The following is a 27,947-nucleotide window of genomic DNA, read 5'->3' on the forward strand; positions in this document are numbered from 1 at the left end:
AATGTGGAACCCATGTATAACTTCCAAGTTAATATAAGGAAAATAAAAAATTGATTAAAAATAACCAAATAATACAACATGATATAATAAAATAACCAAATAATACATGACATAATAAAATAAAGAAAAAAATACTACAATTAGGGTAAATAGTAATCTCAAAAAGAGATTTCAGTTTTAAACTCAAACATATATGTAAATATTTAAAATGTAACTACGGTAAATTTTCCAAATAAAAGAAAAATTTGGCTAGGCTGAATATAAAAACAAACTCAACTGTATGCTGTTTACACAGAAACACTTAGAGTTTTAGAAAAATTTTGACGATAGATTCACAACAAAACAATTTTTTGCTAATTTAACCCAATAGACTTTAAGGTAAAAATCATTACTACAAAGTTCATCACTTTATAAATAAAAAAAGTCTATTATGAACCTTACAAATTTATATTCAAACTATTACTTGGCTTCAATATACATAAATAAAAGTTGACTGATATACAAATAGAAAAAAAGAAACTGCATTTAGAACAAAAAATTTTCACCAAGTTTTCTCATTAATGCATGGAATAAACAGACAAATAATATCTAAGGATGTGTAATTTTTTTAATATAAGTTACCAAATTCATGAACATCTGACGAGAAAGAATTAAAAATAAAGAAAACACAGAGAATAAACTTCAGGAACATAGAAGAGTGACATCTGAGCCTACAGGTTCTGTGTAGCTAACCCTGGTCGCTGTGCTAAGTGCGCACAATCAGTACAGGAAGACTGATTACTCACACCTGATGCCAAATGAATGGTGGATAATGAATCCCACTCCACACGTCAGCAGAGTCCTGTAGAAATCTCAGCTTCCCTCCCCTGGACAGTTCAGACCCCAGCTGCCAGCACAGCACCATCTCTGTTATCTCCATCCACCTGGGCTAGGTCAGTGGGTACTGACCCCTTCTCTCTCATGTCCCCATTCATCTGGGACTAGGTCAACGGGTAGCAGCCGCTTCTGTTTCTTAGGTCCAAGAATTCATTGCAACAACTCACAAACTCCAGTTACAGAACTGTCTTTAATCTAGCAGAAAACATTATACAAACATATAGGGTAAGTCCTGGAGGGGTCTCCGAACAGAGCTTCCATGTTCCCAAGGGTCATACTTACTTTGAAGAGCAGATAGATGCTCACTCTCAACACCTAGAAAACTCCACTGAGCCTCTGTCTTCTGTGGGCTTTATAGGCCTCACCACCTGGCCATAACAGCTTACACCATGCCTCCTGAGACTTCATCAGCATCGACCCCAGGTGATATCACTTTTGTTCTAGTCAGCTGTCAGAAACAAGGAGCGAGGCCAAATTGTTTTCTGTAAGGGGGCTCCATGCCCTTGAAAACACACGTAGTTAATGCAGACATTAAAAAATAAAAAAAGCATATCAAATAAAGAAATCTTATGATAAAAGTTTTCCAACTTCAATCCAAGAAAAAAGATTGCTATAAAAATATAGTAAAACTTTATTGAAGAAGAGAAAACTTTACTACATTATAGTTTGTGAAGAAATTTAATGAACAATAATTAATTGCTTCTCTAAAAGATGCCCTAGATTTGCAGGGCTTCACCGATAATTTCTACCAAAAATCCAGAAGGAAATAACTCTGATTTTACATTGTTTTTGAGAATAAAAAAAAAAAAGTACCCTTTCAATTAATTTTGCAAAGCCAGTATAACCTTGAAAGCAAGACCAAACAGAACAATATTAAAAAGGCAAATTACAATGAATTTCACTAATGAAAATAGGTTAGATATTCCAAGAGAAAAATGAGCAAAGTAAATCAGTAATATAAAAAAGAGAAAAATTGAGGGCAAGTTTGATTTTCCTGGGAGTGAAAGTTTGTTTAATATTAGAAACTCAATCAGTGTAGCTTAACATGTTAACAGATTAAAAGAGAAATCATGTAAATTATCTGCATTAAAAATTATTTGATAAAATTAAACATCCATTTTTTATTTAAAAAAAAAACTGTTAACAAACTAGGAATGGAATGACTTAAACCTGATAAAATTGTGTATACATAACCCATAACAATTTTGATTTTTAATGTTGTGATATTGACACCTTTTCCTTTGGTTTAAGAATAAAAAACAAATAAACTAGTTCTTAGTAGTTTCATTCAACTCGTTGATAAAGTCCTATCTATCAAAGTAAAAAAAAAATTTTTTTTTGAAAAATAAATTAAAGACATACTTTATTTTGAAATAAACAGAGACATTTGTCCTTATGGAAATGCTTCTTAGGAGAGTGGTTGAAAGCATAGAATCCGAAATGAAAGTGCCTGGGATCAAATTCTTAAGAGGTCTGTGAATGTCTCTTTACCCTCTTTGAGGATTTCAGTTTACACTTTTTGAGGAAAACACAAACATATGTGTGCGTTCCTGTGTATTTCATCTCACCAAGTCCACCTTTATAGTTATCATTTATGTTGTTGAAAAAAGGTATTTGCAATGAAGAAGTTGTTGGTCTTGCAAAATTCTATCATGCGATCTCAGGCGTCATTTCAATCGCCAAAGCCGTATTTCCCAGCTACCAAGCCTTCTTCTTTGTTGCCAACTTTAGCATTTCAATCACCAGTAATTATCAATGCCTCTTGATCGCATATTTGATCAATTTTAGACTGCAGAAGCTGGTAAAATCTTCAATTTCATTGCCTTTGGCCTTAGTGGTTGGTGCATAAATTTGAAAAATAGTCATATCAACTTGTCTTCCTTGTGGGCATATGGATATTATCTTATCACTGACAGCATTGTACTTCAGGATAGGTCTTGAAATTTTGTTTTTGACTCTGAAGGTACCTTCCTCTTCAATTTGTCATTCCCGGCATAGTAGACCATTTGATTTATCCAATTCAAAATGGCCAAGACCATATGATTTACTCAATTCAAAGTGGCCAATACCAGTCCATGTCAGCTCATTAATGCCTAAGATATCGATATTTATGTGTTCCACTTAATTTTTGATGATTTCTAATTTTCCTAGATTCATACTTCATACATTCCACATTCTGATTATTAATGGATGCTTGTAGCTGTTTCTTCTCATTTTGAACCATGCACAGATGTATGCAAGCACAAGTGGGTGAAAGATAGATGACATGTAGAGAATGCCAAGGAAGTGAGTGTCAGAAGTTGAAAGAGACAAAGATTTTCCACCAGAGCCAATGAACAGAGAGCCTTCTCCTAGAGCTGGTGCCCTGAATTTGCACTTTTAGCCTTCTGAACGATGAGAAAATAAAATTTCCCTTTGTTAAAGCTTCCTGTTTGTAGTATTTCTGGTACAGCAGCACTAAGAAACTAAGACAAAAGCCTTTAATCACTTATTCTGAGAAACTCAGAGAAAGCACCAATCCCCCCCTCCCCCCATTCCTTTTTTCCCTAGAACAGAGTCTGATTAAAAGTCAACAGACCAGTACACGTATGAAGCCCTTGAACAAAGGATCCTTGAACAAAAGGCTCCTGTAGATGTATGGACATTGGGCTGGGGGAAGGGTGAGTAGGAAGGACTAGGAGTGGACAAGTACTGACTACTGCAGCAGAGTGGGGAAAACTGTCTTCACACACCCTTGCCCTTCACCCTGATAAGGAGGCTTCAGCAGAGGTGCCTGAGGAAGGTTTTCCCCTGACACCTGCCGGGTAAAATCTTTGTAACTGCCTATGGTCAGGTTTAAAAACTCACAGGTATGTTTTGCCAGGAGCAGGACTCCTCAATATCCTCACAATTTTCAAAACAATGAGGAAGCATTAACTATCCTAGGAAGTTTCAAGAAATGAATAATAATAACAAGTTTTTGTTAAGCCCTTCCTCCTTGTGCACAGGAGACACTTCAGCTGACCATCTGCTCTCTATGACTGGGTAGGTAGGCTCAGTTCAAGGGGGAATGAAATAAACTGACCATTCATATTTTGATCAAATTGAAATAGCCTGAAGAGATTTCTCAACAACAAAATAGGTATTTTGGTGTCTAGCAAAGATTTCTATGTTTACTTCTCTATTGATTAAAAACTTGGAGGGGAGAGGGGTAATGAATTCACAATTTTAGACCCTATCACATGTATTTATGTGTTGGATTGTCACGTAAGCTAGTGGTTATAAGTGTGTCCTATAAAGTCAGACCTCCTGAGTGTGAATTCTGGTCTCACCATTGTCAAAGAAGAAATTGCTCCTTATTAGGAATTAAAGAAAAAGGAGTTTTATTGTGGAAAAATACAGCTAGAGCTGGGCAACACTAAGTAAAAATAGAAAGCTCTCCAAAATGTGTACAGAGTGAAGGGGTTTTATATATAGAGAACAGAGGAAAGTTAGGGGGTTAATGGTTGATTATAGATAAAAGCAGCTTCAGCTTTGAAGTCCTTTGATAGTTAAAGGTCAGCCATTTGCCTAGGGGGGAGTGAAGATACTCCCTGGGGGAATAGCGCCCGGCAGTTCAGTTATACATGATTGGAGCCATAAATACATTCTTCCCAAGGAGAAAAATTGTTTTCATCCTGACCAACAGAACCATTTTTAAGTCTTGACATGAGCTTCCATTCTGGAATTTTCCATTTATACCAAATATTGGCTCTTTCTTTTTGCAACTCTTTAAACTTTTTGACCTCAGTTGGCTCATCTGAAAAATATAAATGCTAATGGTTTACCAAATAGGCTTTTTTATAATAAGTTTATGTAAGTAAACATTTTTAGAAGTGTCTGGGGCCTAGAGTATTCTGCATGCATTAGCCATTACTTTTATTATTATATCACCCAAGAATTGGACACCAACTGCTTGGAAGGCAGCTATAAACATCTCTATGCCCTTTAATACTAAAAATCAGATTTGTCAGATGGAAAAAAGTTGTTAGTAGATCCAAAAACAGAGCCTTAAGAGAGGATTATTGAGATTATTATTATTATTTTGCAGCACTTCCTTTTCCAAGTGCATCAAAGGAAGAAGTAACTCCTTCTTCCCTGAGTGAATAAAGGGGAGGGATAGGTGGAAGTGTAAGAGATGGAGGAAATGCATTCTAAATGGACAGACTCGGGAAAATGGGGAAAGGACAATTATCAGACACCCTTGTCGGAAATTGCTTGACAACACAGAAAGAATGTTCTCTCTCCTTCTTTCAAATCATTACTCAGACCAGTTACTCTGGGCCGATTCTTGCTTCAATTTCATTTTACCTTAGCAATTTGCATAATTAGCTAATGAAATCATACCTTGACATATTTTTATCAGTCACACCTAAAAAACCCTCTTCAATAGACAAATGAATTTATCCCAAGATATGTTATCATAAGGTATATATTTTAAGCATCCTCTTTATCATATGAAAGGAAAAATCAGCAGCAGCTTCTCATGGTGTTGTTGAAGGAACATGCATAGGCTGTACTCCACTTTTCACAATCACTGTCACATTTTAGGATCTGTCACTTTCAGTACTTAGTAGTTATCAATTTTGTATTAAATGGGACTTTTTTTTGTTGTCAGTTGCAGAAAATTGGCTTGACCTCTGATGAAGGAAAGTATTGACTCATGAAATTATTGGCTCATAATTTGGAAAAATGAGTTCAGGATCACCAAAACCCATTTTGCTGGCCTTCAGTGCTGACATCTCTCTTCAGGTCAATGATATTTTCTTCTAGGGTATATTGTCTTTAGTCACGTTTCAAGGGACAGCAGCACTGATTTTCTGGGCTTGTATACATAGAGATGACCTATGAAAGAAAAGCATTGCTTTAATATCACTGTAACCGTATTTGAAAAATTGCAGAATAGTTTGAAACAGCCCATTTCAAGTTGCATTATTTGACCATCTACTGTGTTTTTTTGTGTGTGTGTGTTTAGGGGGTAAAATATGTTCCCAAATGAAGAAAGTAGTGATAGATAAACCTAAACAATATATTCCCTCTACACTGTCCCCAACTTTATGGATTACTCTTAATCCCTATTACATACATTCGTTGTGCCTGCACAATACATTTAGCACATTCATGATATTTTCATTAGTATCTATCTGTCTGTGCTATCAATATGCAAATGTGCAAAGGGCAGGTACTGTGTCATTGTGGCCTTTTATGGTGTCCCCACTGCCTGGTACATTTTCTTGCTCTTAACTGATCTTCAATTATTAATGATAAATTAATTGTAAGTCTTAGTTCCTACTAAAAATTCACTCAATGTTATTATGCTTTATCAAATACACTCCATAGTTGAGAATTATAAGTTGCTCTAATACACTTTACTCAACTACTCCTCTACTGCTTCTTTTCTTTTCAAAATAATGACAATGTGTGCCTTTAGCCTAATTCTTCATTTTGCAGCTCAGAGGGAATCTCTTGGTAAATGCAGCAGCAGTGTAAAAAATTACTAACGGAATTTCGTCTCAATAGTTACTACAGTCAAACTAATCAAAGAATGTTCCGTATCAAAGAATCTGAGTAATGTATTCCCTCAAAAAAGTAATGCATTCCCAAAACTCATATAAATTGTCTTGACTTATTTAGATTTAATAACTGGAAAAATCTAGTAAATCATCCAGGAAAGAAAAAAGTGCACCTATGTTTCTTCAGGTAACTGTGATCACCAGTCATCAGATTCTGCGTATAGCTAGTGCCCCAAACCTAGCTTGTTCCCAGCCCAAGGCGGGGCAGAGATGACCAGAGGTAAGATTCTCTTTGTTTGTTTTCTTAAAGAACTGATGTGAAAACTCTCTGAAGTTTGGCAAATCACATAAACATCTTCACGTTTGCTAATTTAACAGATTCTGGCACAGGGGAAGGGATTGTGTCCTATCAGTGAAACAATGTCAGAACAGCCTCATTTGACCTGATTGACTTTGAAGCCTTCACCGTGGCCTCCCCCGCTCTGCCACAGTCCTACCACCCCCGCCCCCGCCCGCAACCATGGTTTCAAGTTGGCTCTGGAATCCTGCACATGCACAAACCAGAATCTTGGTGCATGCGCAGGACCTGAGGTGCAGTGGCCCTGAACTTGACCCCAGAGCTGAACATGGCTGGAGAGGAAGATGTTCTTCAGCACACTGTCGTGCTGGAGCCCATTTATAAAGCAGGAACTCCTTTCCTTTGCAACATGACTCAGCACCTGGATCTCCAAATATGGGCATGGAAGGGATCTGGGCTTCAGATTTTAGGCACTAATTCTTACCCCCTGGGGACTGGAGAACATAAAAGGCCCTGCTCCCAGGGCGGAGAGTGTGTGGTCCTAGGCTGCTAGGCCCCACATTGCCCCTTGTTTGGGCAAACGATAAATTTCCACTTTCTCTTTCCCTTGTAATTGGTGGTGTGGCATCCGTCTTATTTCCATATACTAATAGGACAAGACAAGAACCCTTGTTTGGTTACAACTTCAGTAGGCATTGTCAGTGGTCACCTGCATTGCACTGGCTCTAGATACAGGTACAGTATAGCAGGACAGGTAGGCAGCTTTGTGCATCTTCAGCCAATGCAATATTAGCCTGAGAATTTGCTGGCCTTTAGAGGCCTGGGCAGGTATATCTTATCAAAGAGAAGCAGAGTCAAAATAGAAGACAAGGTGAAAGGTGATCTCTCTGTTAGCTGACAGCTATGTTGTGATCATACTACCACAATCTCTGTGGATCTGAAGGAATAAATAGGACAGATGCTTTGAAAGAATCCTCTCTCAGTTGCAGAAATGGTGACACTACTTTTATGTCTTTAAAAACTTGATTCCTTATGCAATACAAGTCAACTATAGCACAGGGTTGTTGTAAAGAGGAAAATAGAGTTACGTTGATTTGAACGGTGCAAAATTTCCGCAAAAATATAAGATTTGTTCATATCTCCCTATTCAGACACAGGGAGTCCCTGGTGGTACAAATGGTTAACTGCTTGACTACTAGCCAAACTGTTGGTGGTTTGAACCCACCCAGAGGCTCTTCAGGAGATAGGCCACCCAGAGGCTCTTCAGGAGATAGGCCACGTCATCTGCTTCAGAAAGGTCACTGCCTTGGAAATCCTATGAAACTGTTTTACTCTACACACATGGGGTCACCATGAGTCAGAATTGACTCAACAGCAACTAAAAACAACAATTCAGACATTATGTGGAAATGACAGAACAGCATCTTAGTTACGTTTACATAATAATCCTGAAGGCATATAATAAGATATATTTCCAGCAAGTGTGAATTTGCTTTTTTTGTGTGCAAACTATTCCCTTGTATACCACGCCTTTTCTATCCTGAAATGGAGTGGAGGAGAAATGTAAAAATCTCAGAATTTATGAGTACCTGAGTTGCAAAAGTGTTTTTAAAAAACAAGCTGTCCTATTTTTGATGTATTTCCCTTTGAAGTTTGAGTAATAAACATATATATATATATGGAGGGAAGAATTTTATATCAAATTTTAATGAAAGTTTAATCACTTCAGCATCAATAAGTCATTTACTTGGAAAGACGTTATAATTCATAACTGTAATGTTTGATATATGTTTCCATTTATTAAGATGTAAGGAGAGAAAAAATGAAAATAACCAAACTCGTTAAAATATAGCTATTAACTGCTTGGTGTTTCCCCATACTCATAGATTCCTGTCAAAATAGAAGCAGACTTAAGATGACCTTGGCTGAAACTGAATAGTACTGAAATTCAATTAGCTGCTGCATTAGAGTATAGTGGTAATGAACACACTTTATTGCAGGTTAGTAACATCCAGAGTAGATAAGGCCCTAGGGTGCAAGTTGTTAAGGATGTCACAGAGATAGAGAGAGAGGAATAGAATTACATGCCTGCAACTTGAAACTTCAACTAATAGAACCATTTTTAATATGATATAGACGAAAAGCTCTTGATTCTTGAAGGAAAATCTCAGAGTAGCAAGTTATTGGAGCAAGGTAGTAAAAGTTTCTCTGCAAATATATAAGACCACTTATGGTAGTTTGGAAAAGTGACCACAATTACCCATGTTTTCTTATATTCATGCCCTTAGTGGAATGACTTTACAGCTCCTTTCTTTAAGAGGCAGGGGTTCTTTCCTCACTTCTTGGATCTGAGCTGGTCTGGTGATTTTGGTTTGGCCAATAGAAAGCGGCAGAAGTGAAGTAGTGCCTCTTGCTTGCCTCAGCTTCAAGAGAATTTACATGCTTCTGCTCACATTTTCACCTCTTGCAGCCTCCATGTAAAGAAGACCAGACTAGCCTCCTGGAAGACAAGATACCAAATGGAGCACAACTGGTCAGCTGGATTATCTAATCTTTCAGCCAACCCTGAGCTAACCACAGCAGATTCATGGCAAAGGCCATTCTAGACATGCTAGGCCCAAGGTGACTCAAAAACTCATGAGCTAAGCAAATGTTTATTTTTTAAACTACTACATTATACAGTGATGTGCTACACAACAGATAACTGATGTACTACTAAACATACAGTTTTCAAAAAGTCAGAAAATTTCTTTTGTTAATACATTATGTTTTGTTTTCTTAATACCAACATAAAAACACTCTACAACACTATAGACATGTATTCCTTTTCATTATATTTGTGTATTAATTTTTGGTTCTGTATATGAATGATATAAGTGATATTTACAGTTGGCAGTAACAGGAAAGGTGTGTGTCAGGGTGTATCCTTTCACCATACTTTATTCAATCTCTATGCTGAGCAAATAATCCCAGAAACTGGACTAGATGAAGAAGAATGCAGCATGAGGATTGGAGGAAGACTCATTAACAAACTGTGATATTCAGATGACACAATCTTAACTGCTAAAAATGAAAAAGACTTGAAGTGCTTACTGATGAAAATCAAAGACTGCAGCCATCAGTATGGTTACAGCTCAACATAAAAAAAAAAAAAAATCCTCACAACTGTACCAATAAGCAACTTTATGATAAACAGAGAAAAGATCGAAATTGTCAAGGATTTCATTTTACTTGAATCCACAATCAACACCCATGGAAGCCACAGTCAAGAAATCAAGACGTATTGCATGGGTAAATCTGCTGCAAAAGACCTCTTTAAGGTGTTAAAAAGCATAGATATCCCTTTGAGGTCTGAAGTGCACCTGACCCAATCCATGGTATTGCTTCATATGCATGTGAAAGTTGGACAATGAATAAGGAAGACCGAAGAATAGAAGCCTTTGAATTATGCTGTTGGTGAAGAATATTAAATATACCATGGACTGCCAGAAGAATGAACAAATATGTTTTAGAAAATGTACAGCCAGAGTGCTCCTTAGAATCGAGGATAGTGAGGCTTAGTCTCATGTACTTTGAACACGTTATCAAGAGGGATCAGTCCCTGGAGAAGGACATCATGTTTGGTAAAGTACCCAACCACCCCAGTGCCATCGGTAAAGTAGAGGGTCAGTAAAAAAGAGGAAGGTCTTCAGTGAGCTGGATTGACACAGTGGCTGCAATAATACACTTAAGCATAGCAACAATTGTGAGGATGGTGCAGGACCGGGCAGTGTTTTGTTCTGTTGTACTTAGGGTTGCTATAAGTTGGAACATACTCGATGGCACCTAACAACAACAACAATCACAGGAGTAAATACAGCCAGGGGACCAAATCTCCCTATTGTAAAGAAGTTGATTAGAGTGTTATGAGTATGAAATATATTTCAATTATATTAAAAGAAAGAGCTCAGCATTGGAGGCTCAAAGAAAACGTGGATCTGACAAGAGCAGTTAGAGAATGGTAGAAGATGGGGCTTAGGCAGCCCATAGCACTGTGGCTAATATCAAAGCCTCCAGAATCTGACTGCCTGGATGTGCACCCAACTTCAGCCATTTACAAGATGTATAACCTATGGTGAATTACTAACTTCTCTGAGCCTGTATTTTTCTGATTTGTGAATAATTGTACATTTTAGGGTTGTTTTAAGATGGAATGAGTTAACATTTTTATTTTCTGAAAAAAAAATGTTTTTTTTTTCTAAAATCCTGCTCTTGCTCAGTATTCCTGCCACTCTCACTGCTCTGCCTGGCAACTTTTGGAAGCTCTGTTCTGGAACATTCTTTCCACAGATCGTCCCCTCATTTGTTCTCTCATTTCATTCACGTCTCTGTTCAAACACCTACTCCTTAGAAATGCACATCATCATTCCTGCATCTAAAGTGGAGCCCCTTCCCACTCACCGTTCTTTCTCTTACTCTGCTTTATATTTCTATATAGTGCTTATCAACTTCTAATATCATATTGCATTTAGTTGTTTATTCTTTCTCTCTCTCATCTGACTATAATAAGCTACCTAAGCTCCCTGACAGTAGAGATTTTATGGTTTTTGTTTGTTTCTCTGCTTTAAATCCCCAGACTTAGAAAGCATATGACTTAATAGTTCAGTAGCTGATGAGTAAATAGATGATTTTTTAAAAGACATTTCTGTTCACTCTCCAAAAATATATATATTTTTAAAATAACCAATGACAAAATTCCTTTTGGCTGCAAAACTTATTTTTAAATAAGAAGCATACAGTTTTTACAGGAAAAGAAAATATTTTATTTACTAAAGCATGTTTTCAATAAAGTACAGAATATATAGCATGGTTATCACAGTTTTATTTTTTTTTCTTGTAGTGAAATCATCAAAACACATAATATATTTAGCCTGTAGTTCTCACTTGCTAATTTCTCAAAACAATTTTACTTAGTTTTCTGGGGAAGTACATCAGTTATATTTCAGGAAAGTAATATTTTTGTATTCTTTATCTTGAAGCAGCACTAATGTCTACCCTATATTGTATTTGATAACTATCTTTAATGGAGAGGTAATTGGTGCCTTCAATTCAAATTTGAACAAAGTTTCTAAGTAGAAACACAAAGGTAAAGTTAATTCTTGTAATTTTTAAACATAGTCGCTTATATATATTATTAGTAAGATGAACTATATCTAGACTTCAGATATCTGCAGAGGGAGTACAGAGCTAGAAAATGCAGCATGTCCACCCTTATTACTAAAAGATAATGCCATCCAAAAGTCAAATGCATATCAGAGACCTGAGGTCATAGGTCAACCAGATGGCCCAATTCTAAGGAGAGATGGGTCCTGCAAGGGAGATGTGAGTACTAGCTTTTCTGGGTAACACACATGTGAACAGTGGAATGAAGGGTTCAGCTGGAGTGGTTGATGAATTTGGGAAGAGCAGGTGTACACTAGAGAATGAATATGAAGTCCCTGGAAGCTGCAGAAATTCGGAAGTTCACACCCTCTTCAGGATTTTTCTCCATGAATCCCATTTGGTGCTCACAGGAGAATGGAGAGTTTTAAGACAGCATTCTTTGTGATTCAGATCTGGGAGAGGAAAGAAGCAGCCAATCAGGGAGGGAAGAGAGTCCACCTAAATCTATTTGCATATCTTTCCGAGGGAACAAAAGCCTTAATCTTGTTGAGGAAAGGTCAGCAAACACCACCATGATCCCTGCACCGGAAGAAATTCATTGCAGTTGGGACAAGGGAACTGAAAAAATGGAACAGCACACCCCAGTGAGAGAGGGTGGATTGTTCGCTGTATCTGGAAATACAGCCAAAGAAAGGCAGAAACACTAAGGAGACAGCTGTCCTCAAGACTCAGCCTGAGAAGAGACTTAACCAGAACAACAAGGAATGCCCCCCCACTGCCTGCATCTCCAGGTGAAATAGCATTGAGTAATAACTAGAACAAAATTATTCTGGGAGTGGGACAGGAGTGTCAAAAGAGACCTTATCTGAGGCACCAGAAAACCTAAAGGAAAGGGTTCAGCACACATTAGGAAATCAACTAAACAAACAAACAAAACCTCTGGAAAACCAGCAAGAAGGAGCAATAACACCCAAGAGACAAAAAAAATCATCAGAACCAAACTCAGATATAGCACAAACGTTGGAACTATTTGACAGGAGCCCTGGTGGTGTAGTGGTTAAGAGCTCAGCTGCTAACCAAAAGATAGCAGTTCAAATCCACTGGCTGCTCCTTGGAAACCTTATGGGGCAGTTCTACTCCATCCTATAGGATCACTATGAGTTGGAATCAACTCGATGGTAAGGTTTCATTTTTTATTTTTCCTAATGATTCCTGTGTTAAAAGCTTTAATGAAAAAGTAGGCAAAGTGAAAAATCAAACCAGGCAATTATAGCAGAAAGATGGAAACTGTAAGAAATCAAATGGAACACTTAAAGTGAAAAACAGTAACGAATATAGAGAATTCCTTTGATGAGCTCATCAGTAGACTCAATTCAGTTAAGGAAAAAATCAGGAGCTTGAAAATAGGCTGATGGTGATGGTCTAAACTGAAACACAAAGCCAAAAACTCAGATATTTAAAAAAAAAAAAAAGAGTGAGAGGTGTGGGAATATGTCAAATGGCCTAACATGCGTGTAATTGGAATCCCATAGGAAAAAAGAGAGAGGAAATGGAACAGAAGAAATATTTGGAAAAATAATGTCCAAGAATTTTCCAAAACCAATGACAATGACAAACAACACACTATACACACAAAGACACTCAAAGTATTTTAAGTAGAACAAATAAAAAACAAGCAGAGAGAGACGGGGCCAACAGGGCAGAATAGACAGACTCTTCCAATGAGCCCTCTTACAACAAAGACCTGAAAAAACAAGTGAAACAAGTATATTTATGACAAGCTTTTTTTAGGAGCCCCGAACATCAAAGACAAGGTTAGAAAAAGAACTGAGTGGCAGTGGGAAGAAGAGACAGTTCAGAAGTGGAAACTGCAGCCAAATGCTAGTACCAGCCTGCCCAGCCGCTCCCAGGAATGGTGCCTGAGGGCTCCCAGTGCAGTTTCCTCAGGGAGAAGCAGCCAGCCACACAGCCTACTCACACCTCCTGAACCAGAGAATGGTGCTCTCGGCAAAAGCTAAGTACTTGCATATATTTTACGCCCCCCCCCCAAGCCGGTTTCAGTGGCTGATTTCTCTGAGCCTGAAATAGGCCCTGTTGAGCACCTAGAGCCATCCTCCTGGCCTTGGAGAATGAATAAATTTGCAACTGGGGGAAAAGATAATTTTTCAGCTCCACTAACTGGGGGACCTCAGGACAGAAGCGGCTCCTGTCCAGGCATAAACGGTCCAACAGTTGCCATAATAAAATCTATTAAGGAAACATTCTGCATCCCACTTTGAAGCGTGGTGTCTCGGGTCTTATTCACTAGCAAGCAGCCATCTAAGATGCATCAATTGGCCTCAACCCACCTTGACCAAAGGAGAATGAAGAACTCAAAGGACACAAGGTAATTATTAGCCCAAGAGACAGAAAGGGCCACATAAACCAGAGACTACATCAGCCTGAAACCAGAAGAACTAGATGGTGCATGGCTATAACTGATGACTGCCCTGACGGGGAACACAACAGAGAACCACTGAAGGAGCAGGAGGGCAGTGGGATGCAGACCCCAAATTCTCATAAAAAGACCAGACTTAATGGCCTAACTGAGACTAGAAGGACCCTGGTGGTTACGGCCCCCAGACCTTCTGTTGACCCAGGACAGGAACTATTCCCAAAGCCAACTTTTCAGACAGGGATTGGACTGGAAAATGGGATGGAGAAGGATGTTGGTGAGGAGTAAGCTTCTTGGATCAGGTGGACACTTGAGATTATGTTGGCATCTCCTGTCTGGAGGGAGATGAGAGGGTAGAGGGGTTTAGAAGCTGGTGGAATGGACACAAAAAGAGATAGTGGAGAGATGGAGCGGGCTGTCTACAGAGAGAGCAATTGGGAATATGTAGCAAGATGTGTATAAGTTTTTGTGCGAGAGACTGACTTTGTAAGCTTTCACTTAAAGCACGATAAAAATTAAAAAAAAAAAATGGCCAACTTGAAAAAAAAAACAAGCAGAGAGACAAATCTAGTCATATCATATTCAAACTACTGTAAACAAAAGGAAAAGGAAAGAAAGTCACAAAGATAGTAAAAGAAAAGGACATATTACTTACAAGGGATAAAAGAAAATAGTTATAGAAGACTTCTCATCATATTATGTATCTAAATATGAGAAAACATCCTAAAGCTGTAATCTTTCTTCATTATGCTGCAAATAATTATATCATCTTAAACCTATGTTAACAATAACAATATTTCCTTTTTTTTTTTGTTTTGGCAAACATGAATAATTTAACAGCATTTTTTAAAAAATAAAAAGGGCACTTTTTTCAACTTTCCAGAATATGTAAATATGATGCTGATCCTGTAGGTTTTTGTCAAGTCCTTACAGAAGGACAAGAATTTTTTATTAGTTTTTCTGTGGTTACATTTCCCAAACTCTGTCCAATGCCAACCCTAATATACACACACTTCACACACAAGTACACACACACACAAATGCATACAACATAGGTACATCTTACTTTACGATTTTGGAGTGTGAGCATTGCAGTGATTCACACTGGAATTCATCAATGGCTTGGTATTAATGAAAATACACACTGATATTCAGGCTTAGGACACAGGAATCTGTACCATGCCCAGTGTGTACCGCGGCGGGGGGGCACAATCACATTATAGCCTATGTGAATGACACAGCCTAAGGCTGCATAACACACAATCATTTCCAGCAAGTGCTGCAACTTTCTGAATATGAAGTAGTATATTTGTAAGTGTTTATGCACAATATGTTAGTGCTCAATACTAAGCAGCTCTGATAATTGACTCACACATTGTGTGACAAAAAGGAAGAAGTTATGTTACTCATGTGCCCTGCATCTACTCTTCATTAATGAAGTCAAAGTTGCTCATGTCTATTTTTACTATGTTGAATTTACCCATATACTATAAATACTTTCACAGACATACCACTATCTTAAGCGTTTTGTCTAGTTCAGCAAATGACAGAAAAAAAAATTTTCCTTAATTGAAGAATTAGTCACTGAAATTTTTGGCACCTATATTTACCACGGTGCCCCTGGGGGGTGCAAGTGGTTGACACACACAGCTGTTAACCCAAGGGTTGCAGATTGGAGTCCACACACAGGCACCTTGCTGGAAAGTCCTGGCAATCTTCTTCCTAAACATCAGCCGTTAAAAACCCCATGGAGCACAGTTCTACTATGGCACACGTGGGTCACCATTAATTGAAATCAGCTCAAGGCAACTGTTTTTTGTTTGTGTTGTTTTGTTTTGTTTTACTTTACTCCACTGAAATTACTACCTGAGACTTTCTTCAAAATTTCCTACTCCATTAATTCTATTGACTGGAAATGTCAAATATATCAAAAAGTAGCAACTCGTTGAAGGACAAGACAACACTGTGTTGATTAAACACATGAGGAATAAGAGGAAAAAAAAATATTAAAGGATGAATACAATCTAAGAAAATACTCATAGTTACTGAACTCTCTGGAGTTTATTTTACATCGACACTAACCAGAAGCTTCTAGTCCCCTGCCCCGTCTCATATACATATTTCTTTCTACATATTTCTGTTTCTTTATATTTAGTTACTGCTATGATTTCATTTAAAAAATCCAGCAGACATTTATTAAATTTCTATTACCTGTAAAACACCATGTGAGGCTAAGCAAGAGCTACAGAGGATAAAACGGAATTTTTGGCCTGCTGAGGATTTTAAAATCCTGTAAGGGAAGAAAAGAGATGATTAATATAAGCAAAATATTATGAAAGTCACTCTTCTCTTTTTCATCTACATTTCTGTCACATTCAATTTTTATTCCAAATTCACTGTTTGAGGTGGGAAGGAATTTCTAAATATGAAGTATTAAATTTTTAAGTATTTATACAAAATATGTTAATGCTCTATTACAACTTTGAAACAAGCACTGCAGGATTTATTTGTTATATTGTTCACCTGCCTGCACCAATTTTAGTCTAATTTTTTTTTTTTAATTTCAATCCAAGTTTAATCAAATGTGGGCAATGTGTTTGTTGTGTGTGTGTATGTGTGAGTGTGTGTTTAGGTAGCTTAACTTTATCATCAACTGTAACCACAAATATTTATTGGAGATTTACAAAGTAGAAAGGACCATTCTAGGTGTTTTCCAATATTACTGTTTTTACTTCTCTCAGCAGCCCTGAGATATAAGGATCTGTTAATATTTTCATTTTATAGATAAGGAAACTGAATCACAGAAACATTGATTAAAATCAAACCAAACCCACTGCCGCCTAGTTGATTCCAACTCATGCCAACCCTATAGGACCAAGTAGAACTGCCTCATAGGGTTTCCAAGGCTGTAAATTTTTACGGAATCAGAATGCCACATCTTTCTCCCATTGGGTGACTGGTGGGTTCAAACCACCAACCTTTTGGTTAGCAGCTGAGTGATATAACCACTGCATAGCCAGGGCTCCAAAAAATACTGATTAGATATTTCAAATTCACACCAAGTAGTGGCTGTAGTAACCCCTTTGAGTGTCTAAAGCAGAGAGAAATTAGCAGAGGGAATCAGTTAAACAAATATTGGAAGAAGCTGAGAGACTATCCAGGAGTAAGGCTGGAGGGACACAGGGAGGTGACAGCAGCACCAGATCCCAGGATGTGGGTTCACCTGGTGGAATCTCAGTCCTGGCAGATTTTTTGTGGAACTGGAGTCTAAATGAAATTTTGTTTTTGTTTAGAAACTCTGCCCAAGGCATTGGAGAAAAAGAAATAATCTGGCTTCCCTCTTAACCTATCCTCCATAGGTTGTCTATCTATGATAGGAAGATTATTAAGTACACTTTCTTTTTCAGAAATACGGAATATAATTATTTCTTAAAACATAGGGTACATAATATTTCTTAAAACATAGGATACATAATATTAGGCCTTCTTTCTTTGCATTTACTTTACAAAGGGAGATTCTGTTGTGACTGCTCTAGGTCCTAAATTTGGTAGCAAGTTTTCGGTAAGTATTATCTTCTTTCTTTAAATTAGTTGTTGTAGGAATGAATGGGGTTATACTTTCTCTCTTCCTTGTCCCTCCTGTCTTCTCTTCCTCACTCCATCTCTCTTTCCCTTTCTTTTTACTTTTGAAAATACAATGTTTTAGCCCTGTGATAACCATGACAAATCGTGATATCAAGATTTACTACATACAGAGAGGGGTGACACTAAATTACATTATTGATTATACCAGCAGCATATTATTAAATACTCAACCAAGAAATATTTTATTTGCAAACACAGCATACAAAGTTGCTCAGTCTAGCCCCTACCTGCGTTTCAGGACTCAGTTCTCGTTATGACCTCTTTCTCCTCTTTTCTCTGTTCATCTTTTTTTTCTGTCCACATCCAGCTTTTTGCTTTTGCAAAAACATGACATTCTCTTTTAAGTAATCATTCTGTCTTTTTCTGTCTAGGTCCCCAATCTGTATTGTGAATTCTCTTACTGAACTTGACAACTCTTACCAATCCTAACTTTATGAATTCATTCTGTAATTAACCCATCTGTCTTCTAGATTCCATCAGGAAGTGTTAGTTGTGTCTTTGCCTCCAATCTCATATCTACTAAAATATTAATCACATCATATTTAATTTTTCAATTATATTTTTATTTCTATTAAACAGATGTTATTGATTTTTTTTTTAACTATTATTTTACTAGCAGTGAACTCCTTGAGAGGGTGGAGGAATTCTTTCTAAAATGTCTCCATTATGTAAATAATAATTTTGAAACCTTTCTTTTGTATTTCTTTATTCCTTTTCCTAGAATATTTTGCTAATTATAAATATAAATACAGCCAAAATGCTCCTTAGAAACAAGGATGGCAAGACTTCGTCTCACATACCGTGGACATGTTATCAGGAGGGACCAGTCCCTGGAGGAGGACATTCTGCTTGGTGAAGTAGAGGATCAGGAAGAAAGGGGAAGACCCTTGACAAGGTGGATTGACACAGTGGCTGCAACAATGGGCTCAAGCATAACAATTATGATTGCACAGCACTGGGCAGTGTTTTGTTCTGTTGTACACAGATAGGGTTGCTATGAGTTGGAAATGACTTGATGGCACCTAACAAAAGCAACAACACACATATACACATATATATAAATATATATACATACACGTATTTGAATACATAATTGCCTGACTGGTCAATCACTTGAATGAAAACATAAAACAGCAAGGAAAAATAATATTAAACAAGGCTTTGATCAACAGTTGTTCTGTGAATAGTCACCCATATATCAAGCACCTGAATATCCCCAGAATTGAATTAAGAAACCTCATTGTAAAGACTTTACATTAAAGAAGACTTCATGTTACTGTTAACAGCCTAGAAAATACAGCACTGTTACTTGGTGGTAGAAGCAAAGGTCTTTAGATTTAAACAGCAAAAATGGACATCATGACATTGAATGAAATAAGTCAGTCACAAAATTACAAATACTGTATGATCCTACTTTTACGAAATATCTAGAATAGGCAAGTGTATACGAGCCAAAGTGTATTCACAAGGCGTGAATGTGAGGAAGGGGCAGAAATAGAGTCATTGGTTAGGAGCCACGGAGCTTCCATTAAGGGTAACGGAAAAACTTGGAAGAGGATAAAGGTGATGGTTGAACAGCAATATGAACATAATGTCACTGTATTCTACATGTGAAGAATATTGAAATGGCAAATGCTTTGGTACATATACATTTATCACAATTTTAAAAAATGTAAAAGATGATCCACCAAACAGGAGAAAATAATCCCAAATCATATTTCTCATAAGAGTCTAGTAGCAAGACTATAACAATAAAAAGGTCATTAAACCAATTTAAAAAAACACAATGAGATACCACTTCACACCCAATAGAATGGTTGAAACAAAAAATAAACAGATCATAACAAGCGCTGCTAAATATGTGGAAAATTGAAACCCTCATAACATCGTTGTGCAGTGGCTTTGAACATAGAGTTACTATAAAACCCCTAGTTACTACAGAACTTAGGAATTCCACTTCTAGGCATACATTACAAAGAATTGAAAACTTATGTCTACACAAAAACTTGCACAACTAAGTACGTACCAGTATTATCCTTAATAGCCAAGAAGTAGAAACAACCAAAATGTCCATCAACTGATGAAGGAATTAACAAAAAGTGACATATCCATAGAATAGAATATTATTCAGCCATAAGAAAGAATGAAGTACTGATACATGAAACAACACGAAGGAACCCTGAAAACATTTTAAGTGAAAAAAATTGGACACAAAGAAACACTCATCAAAGCACAGTGATATGCTACTGCACCCCCACTAGTATAGCTATTATCAGAAAAATGGAAAACAAGTATTGGTGAGGATGTGGAAAAAAATGAAACCCTTGTGCATTGTTGGAAAGATTCTAAAACTATAGAAAACAGTTAGATGGTTTCTCAAAAGTTAGACATAGATCGTATGATCCAGCAATTCCATTCCTGGGTATAATACCCAAAACAATTAAAAGGAGGGGTGGAAACAGACACTTGTACACCAATATTTATTATGCCATTACCTACAACAGCCCAAAAGTACAAACAACCCAAATGTGCATCAACAGATGAATTGATAAACAAAGTGTGATCTATCCATGCAATCGAATATTATTCAACTATAAAGAGAAATGAAGTCTTGATACATGCTACAACATGCATGGACCTGAAATACATTATACTGAGTGAAATAAGTCAGACACAAAATCACAAATACTGTATAATGTCACATATATGAAATAATCTTGAATAGACAAATACATAGTAATCATATTATTTCATTAATAAAAATGGGCACGATGTTGGTCCTATAAAGCATAGGTTAAATATGTCCCAGATTTTCAACTTCTCTAAGCTGTTGTGCCACTCCATCACCTGTGACATCAACCACTCTCCCTCCCCCAACCCTCTTCTCTTACTCTGTTGGGTTTCGTAATTTGCTACAACATTTCACAGAACTCATGAACTGCACTTACAGATATATAGTTTACTAGGGAAGTAATAGGCTACAACTTGGAGTGAAGATCAACCTGGAAGTAACAGGCTACAACTCAGGATCAGCATCAGGAAGCACATTGATCCTTCCAGAAAGGTCTGGAAGGCCACCCGAAAATGAAAAGCACATTTCTTCTTCCTTCAGTGTAGGACAGCTCTCTCTCTAAGTCATGCATGCCCACTTTTGGCTGTGCACGCCCCCTCAGGAGAGGTCTCCTCTCAGCCATGCATGCCCCCTCTTGGCTGTACACACCTCACCTCATCACCATGCAGACCTCCTCATACCCTTGCAAGTTCCCTCTGCACAGCGCATGCTGTTGATCTTTCTTTCTCTCCCTCTCTCTCTCTCAGGCATCTAGCCATCTTCACTGTTACAGCCCTTAACCCATATTACAGCATTTTTAGATGCACTGAAAAACTTTCTGCTTGAAGGTGCTCAGCTCTATCACTCTCTACTTTTCCTCTTTTCTGTCTTTGCCTCTTTTTGCCCCTGACCATCTCTGTGGGGCTAGCTCCTTATTTAAACAAGTGGCTTAATCCTATTTGGCAGATTTTTAAGTCATCATTTGCATAATAACTGACCAATCCCCTTACAGGACTAAACTGACCAATCCCCTTGTTGGACTGAAAATGGCTCCACCTATTTGTGTAATAACTGACATTTTCTGCAAGCAGAGACTGACTTCTTCCTTGGGAAAAAGTAACAAGCTTCTCCAAAGGACTAGGGCAACTATAACAAGGGCAACCAAAATAGCTCCTCAAGGTTTAGGAGAAAACTGTCCCAAGCTGTTTTTTTTTGTTTTGTTTTGTTTTTTCATAAAACCAAAGCAAAATGCCACATAAAGGAACTCATTTCACCATACATCAAAAAAAAAAAAAACCCTTTGCTATCCAGACGATTCTGACTCATAACAACCCTATAGGACAGAGGAGAACTGTCCCATAAGGTTTCCAAGGAGCATCTGGTGGGTTCAAACTGCTGACCTTTGGGTTAGCAACTGTGACTCTTAACCATTACACTACTAGGGTTTCCTCACCACACATAGAAACCAAAACTTATTGGTGGTTACCAGGAGTGGGTGGGAGGGGAAACATGTGTGAGAGGTATTGCTTAAGGGATACTAAGTTTTTGTGAAGGGTAATTAAAAAAAAAAAAAAGAAATAGGTAGTGGTGATGGTTGCCCAAAATTGTCAACATAATTAATGTCACTGAACTGTACACACGAAAGTGGTTAAGATGGTATATGTTTTGTTACATATATTTCAGAAAAATATTTTTTAAAAAATGACCAAGAACCTAAGCAGAATTGTGGCACAGAATAGAGAAGGGATAGAAAAGAGAAATATACTCAAGGAGACACATGAAAAGCAATAATGTCTGTAGTAAGATAAGTAAAACCCAAAAATGAAAACCCCATGGAGCACAGTTCTACTCTGAAACACACGGGGCCAGTATGAGTCAGAAACAACTTGATGGCAACTACTTTTTTTTTTTTTAATACACGCACATGCATGTACAGGTGATAGATACACGTACAAAAAAATGAGTAGAACTTTTTTTTTTTAATAGAGAGAAAACTTTGTTTTGAGAATTGAATTACATTACATAGTCATAGGGTAAGTTTCTAAGGCCCTCAGTCTTACATCACAGCAGCTTGGATTTCTATAGCTTAGTACAGGCAGCATTTAATGTTGACCTAAGTTGCAAGCAATTTTCATTGACTCCAGCATGATTTTAAGTGAGGGCAAGTGTTGGCCAATTACCCACATCTTCTTGTTTGGCAACTCCACCAACTCTTTAACTGTCACTTGGTAAATAGACTCTCATGTTCACTGTCATGCCTGCAGGTTCCCTTGATTCCTCAGACCTGGACCATGGATACATGAAATCAAGGAAAAAAAAAAAGTTAGACAACAAAATACTTAGAGATTAAAAAGGTATTTTAGAAGTATCTGAAAAATATATAAATTCTGTGTGGTTGAGTGCCCATGGTACAATTTTTCACCAGTGTTGTTCTGATCATGCATAACCCTAGCTTTCTGAAGGATTATGACAAAACGTTTTATTAAACACTAATAGGAAGCTATCCATGTTATGAGATTATAAAGTTTTATTTTGTGGTACTTTTCTTTAAATATTTCATATAAATATAGTTAACTATAGTTTAATTCTTATTTGGTACTAAGCAATACATACCTATATAATTATACGAATAATAGTATATAAATTTGAAAATTATAATAAAGGTTCATTTTGAAATTAAATAAGAATTAAGAAAATAATGGCCTTTTCTGTGACCACTAGTATTAGTCTTTCAAAACTGAAATTCAAATGTACTTGTTAGCCAAAACTCTCATGATTTCAATCTCTTTTTCCACATGCCTGATAATACAAAAATGTAAAATACCTAAAAAAAATGACTACGTATAAATACCTGTAAACTATACCATTTTATACCAACAGTGAAGTATATAAAGCCCAAGACTAAACTGTTTCATGTTTCTTACAGCCGAAACAGGAAAAGTGAAAGAGATTCAATTGGTACCGATTATTTGCATTTTATATGAAATAAAGTCCATATTTTGCTTTAACAAACTAATTAATCAATTTTGTATTACAATCAGAAACTGTCATGGACCAAATGCCACCTATGCGCTATGTAACAATAAAGATCCTAGGTTAAGGCTATAGTGGAGATATAAGCCAGCAAGCAAACACAACCCTTTCCGGACTGCGAGGCTGATAAAGCTTGTTAGATAATGACTGAAAGGCTGGAAACACAGGTAGTAATCAGGTGAGGCACTGGAACAAGAGTCAAGCTAGAATGTAGCAAATTGGGAATAAGGGTCACGCTAGTTATGTGTGTGCTGAACCCTGTCTCTATACTGAGATACTGAGAGCTTTCTTTGTTCTGTCTTAGCCACAGATTTTGGTCCCTCATCCCGTAGCTAGAAAGCAGAGAAAATTAATATAACTGTAGAGTCAAGAAGGAAAATGGTAGTGAGTTTTGAATAAAAGTTATAAAGAACTGACAAAGAATAGGAACAAGAAACTGAGTAAGGCTTTCTTTATAGACTTACTGCCCTGGCATCTGAGATGAAAAATCTGAGCGAGAGAATGAGGCACTAGCAATTTACCTTACAGTGCTGTAGATTTTGAAGATTGATGGCACTTTTTCCTCCTTGTACAGCACACTGGATACATGAAAAGGGTATATGGCCTGCCTTAGTGCACTAAGTTTATATCTGATTTATATGCTGCGTGGGGCTCTCCATCAAAATAACAGAAAGGGTTTTAGTGTGGCTTAGAATGGCATTCTGACTTTTGTCTAAGAATGAAATGTGATTTAAAGTGTATAACCGCCTTGATGGGGAATTCAAACCCCTCCCCACTGCTTATTTTACAACTTATTTCAAATAAGCCTCTCAATTTGGTTTGTGGCAAGTATGATTTGTTCAATTCTGACAGATTTATTTTGATCTTGACAATAACATCACCAAATAATGGCTCTGTTCTAAAAGGGAAGGTACTTTTGCCTTTGAAGACTTAACAGCTTATCAAGGGGGTAATGTTGCAACTATGGAAATGTCCATGTTACATACAGGAGTAGCTCCCCTCTAAGACTTCAGTTAACATTTAAATGGCCTAGTGAATGAAAAAAAACATATCAAAGTAACAGTGCCCTATTTAACATTAAAAAGAGAAAGCTGACCTACAATTCAATAGTTACTATGATTTGACACAAAAGTTTGCTCTTCATGGAGTCTTTACAGTCCTAACAGGGCTTCTTGTGACTAACCAGTCTCAAAACTCAGTTCTAAAAAATAATAATTATAAAATAAAAAGAAATATGGGAAGAAGGCAGGCAGGCAGGAAGCAACCTTAAAGGAGCCTTGAAGCTTCATCCTATTTTATGTAATTCCATTCTCTTAGTTTTGTTTTTTTGTGCTATTTAAAATAATTTTCAACAAAGCATTCCTATTAGGAGTAAATGCATTTTGAGCAGAATTATGTAAGCCTGGAAGCTGTGAAGAGTTACAGTGGATGAAATGTATTAGCTTGGTACATGACTATAGGATCTGTGATAATTTTACTACCCAAATAGAAAATTTACAGAATATAAAATGATTTTGAGTTGACTTTAAATATCAAATAGTATGATTTCTTTAAAATGTAGTCCATTATGTGACAGAAAAAAAAAGTTTATCTGAAAGTATGAAAAGATTTATAGATAGCAGGTTAAGAATTTCTTTTTCAGTTAATAAATATAATTTTAGGTCAGTTTTGTTCTTACAGAAAAATTGTGAAAAAACTACAGAAAATTCCCACATACTCTTTCTACCCTCTTACACTGTTCTCCCTATTAGTAGCATCTTGCAACAGTGTGGAATACTTGTAACAAATGATGAGTTAATATCAATATCAATACTAAGGTTCATAGTTTACATTATGGTTCACTCTGTTTTCTATAGTCATAATGTCATATGCTTACCATTGCAGTATCATACAGAATAGTTTTACTGACCTAAAAATGTCCTGTGCTCCACCACCTCATCCCTCTCCCTCTCCCTAACCCTGAACGCCACTGGTATTTTTACTGACCCTATAGTTTTGCCTTTGGTGAGTGGCATCAGGGGTCTTAAATGCTAGTGCACAGCTATCTAAGATGTCTCAATTCGTCCCGAGCCGCCTGGAGAAAAGGAGAAAAGAAGAATGAAGAACACCAAACACACAAGGAAAATATTAGCCCAAGAGACAGAAAAGGCCACATAAAGCAGAGACCCCATCAGCCTCAGACCAGAAGAACTACAAGTTGCCCAGCTACTACCAATGACCACCCTGACAGGGAACACAACATAGAGTCCCTGAAGGAGCAGGAGAAAAGTGGGGTGCAGAACTCAAATTCTAGTAAAAAGACCAGACTGAAACTGGAGGAACTCGAGAAGACCTGGCCCCCAGAGTCTCTGTTAACCCAGAACCAAAACTATTCCTGAAGTCAACTCTTCAGACAAAGGTTAGACTGCACTATAAGACATAAAATGATACTAGTGAAGAGTGTGCTTCTTAGTTCAAGTAGATACTTGCGACTAAATAGGCAGCTGCTCTCCGGAGGTGAGAAGAGAAGGCAGAAAGAGATAGGAGCTGGTTGAATGGAAGCAGCAGGAAATATGTGGTGGAAAGGAATAGTGTGCTGTAGCATAGAGAGAGCAACTAGGTTCACATAACAATGCATGTATAAAATTTTGTATGAGAAACTAATTTGAGCTGTAAACCTTCACTTAAGAGCAATTAAAAAAGAAAAAAGAAAAACAAAGTTGGGCAAAAGGCATGAACGGGATCTTCATCAAAGATTATATTCAAATTCAATAAACATTTTTATTTGTAATCAAGACTTTTCAAAATGGAACTGTAATGAGATATTGCTATATGTCCATCAAAAGTATGAAAAGGAAAAGTCTAAAGATATAGGTGTTGGAGAGGATATGGAGTAACTAAACTTTGCTATACTTCTGTTATGAGTATAAAGTGGTACAATCCCTTTTGAAAATCAGTTTGACATTAGCAAGCAGATTTGAGGCAACAAATATCCTTGATTCAATGATCACAATGCTAGGATTACATCCAAAAGAAAATCACTAATATATACATCAAGACATACTCACAACAATGTTCATATCATTGTTATTCATCATAAATAAAGCTTGAGACAACCCACATGTCCAGCAAGAGAAGAACCAATAAACCAATTGCAATATTTTCATACCATTGAGTAGTACAAAGTAGTGAAAATGAATGCATTACAAGCATATACAGGCATGGATCTCACAATTTTAATTGTGAGCAAAAGAAGCCAGAAACCAAACACTGGAATCTTAGTGGATTCCGACCCTTAGCGGCCCTAGAGGACAGAGAAGAACCGCCCATAGGGTTTCCAAGGTGTGGCTGGTGGATTCCAACTGCCAACATTTTGGCTAACAGTTGAACTTTTAAACATTGCACCACTAGGGCTCCAAAAGAAGCCAGACCCAAAGAATATATTTGTGACCATCATAACTTATGTAAATGCATATTTACATATGATTATATTTATAGAAGAACAGAAAAACAAACTTATACTTTGGGAAATAAAAGTAGAGTAAATATTTCACTAGGTGTGAGGAGATTCTGAAAGGAAATGGATAAGTGAAGATCTTCTTGGTCATGCTGTTATTTTTAATTCTTGAGTTGGGTAGTGATTGCACAGGTATTGGCTTTGTAATAGTTCATTGAGCTGTATATTTCTTTCTTTCTTTTTTTTTTTTTGCCCTTATCTGATTGTTTTATAGTTCAAAAAATTATAAAATATCTGCTTTTTTATACATTAAACATCCTTAACAATAATGACAAGCTTCTCAAAATCAATTAATTTTAGAAATCATTAACTTGAAAAAAAAATAGACTCAATGGTCTTAGAAAAGAATAATCTGAACAAAGTTTAGAAATAGTCTACCAAATAGAGATATAAAATAAAATTGTATAAAAGGGGAGCAGTTTAAAAATCATTTATTCATGACTTCCCTGTATTACTGGGAAACCCTGGTGGCGTAGTTGTTAAGAGCTAAGGCTGCTAACCAAATTTCGGCAGTTTGAACCCACCAGGTGCTCCCTGGAAACTCCATGTGGCAGTTCTATGCTGTCCTGTAGGGTCACTATGAATCAGAATCAACACTATGGCAATGGGTTTGGTTTTGGCTTATCCCATATTACTACATATGTGTTCGTGTAGTACAGAAAATTTACTTAGGACTTTATTCCAATTAGTATACTAAATATAAAATGTGACGTAGATTTCATGAAAACACTGTGTAGATAATAATACACCCAGTATATAATTTAAAAAATAAAATTTAAAGAAAGGATTATGGAAATCATTTTATCATTCAAGTAAAAAGTTTGCAAGAAGAAAATGATGATGACTAAATAATATATCATTTCTGATAAATTTCCTTAATGATAAAAAAGTAAACCTAGAAAAATTACAATGAAAGGAATTGAGTTATATGATCAAGTATC

This window comes from Loxodonta africana, chromosome 13, assembly GCF_030014295.1.
Source record: "Loxodonta africana isolate mLoxAfr1 chromosome 13, mLoxAfr1.hap2, whole genome shotgun sequence".
In the NCBI taxonomy this organism is placed as follows: domain Eukaryota; kingdom Metazoa; phylum Chordata; class Mammalia; order Proboscidea; family Elephantidae; genus Loxodonta; species Loxodonta africana.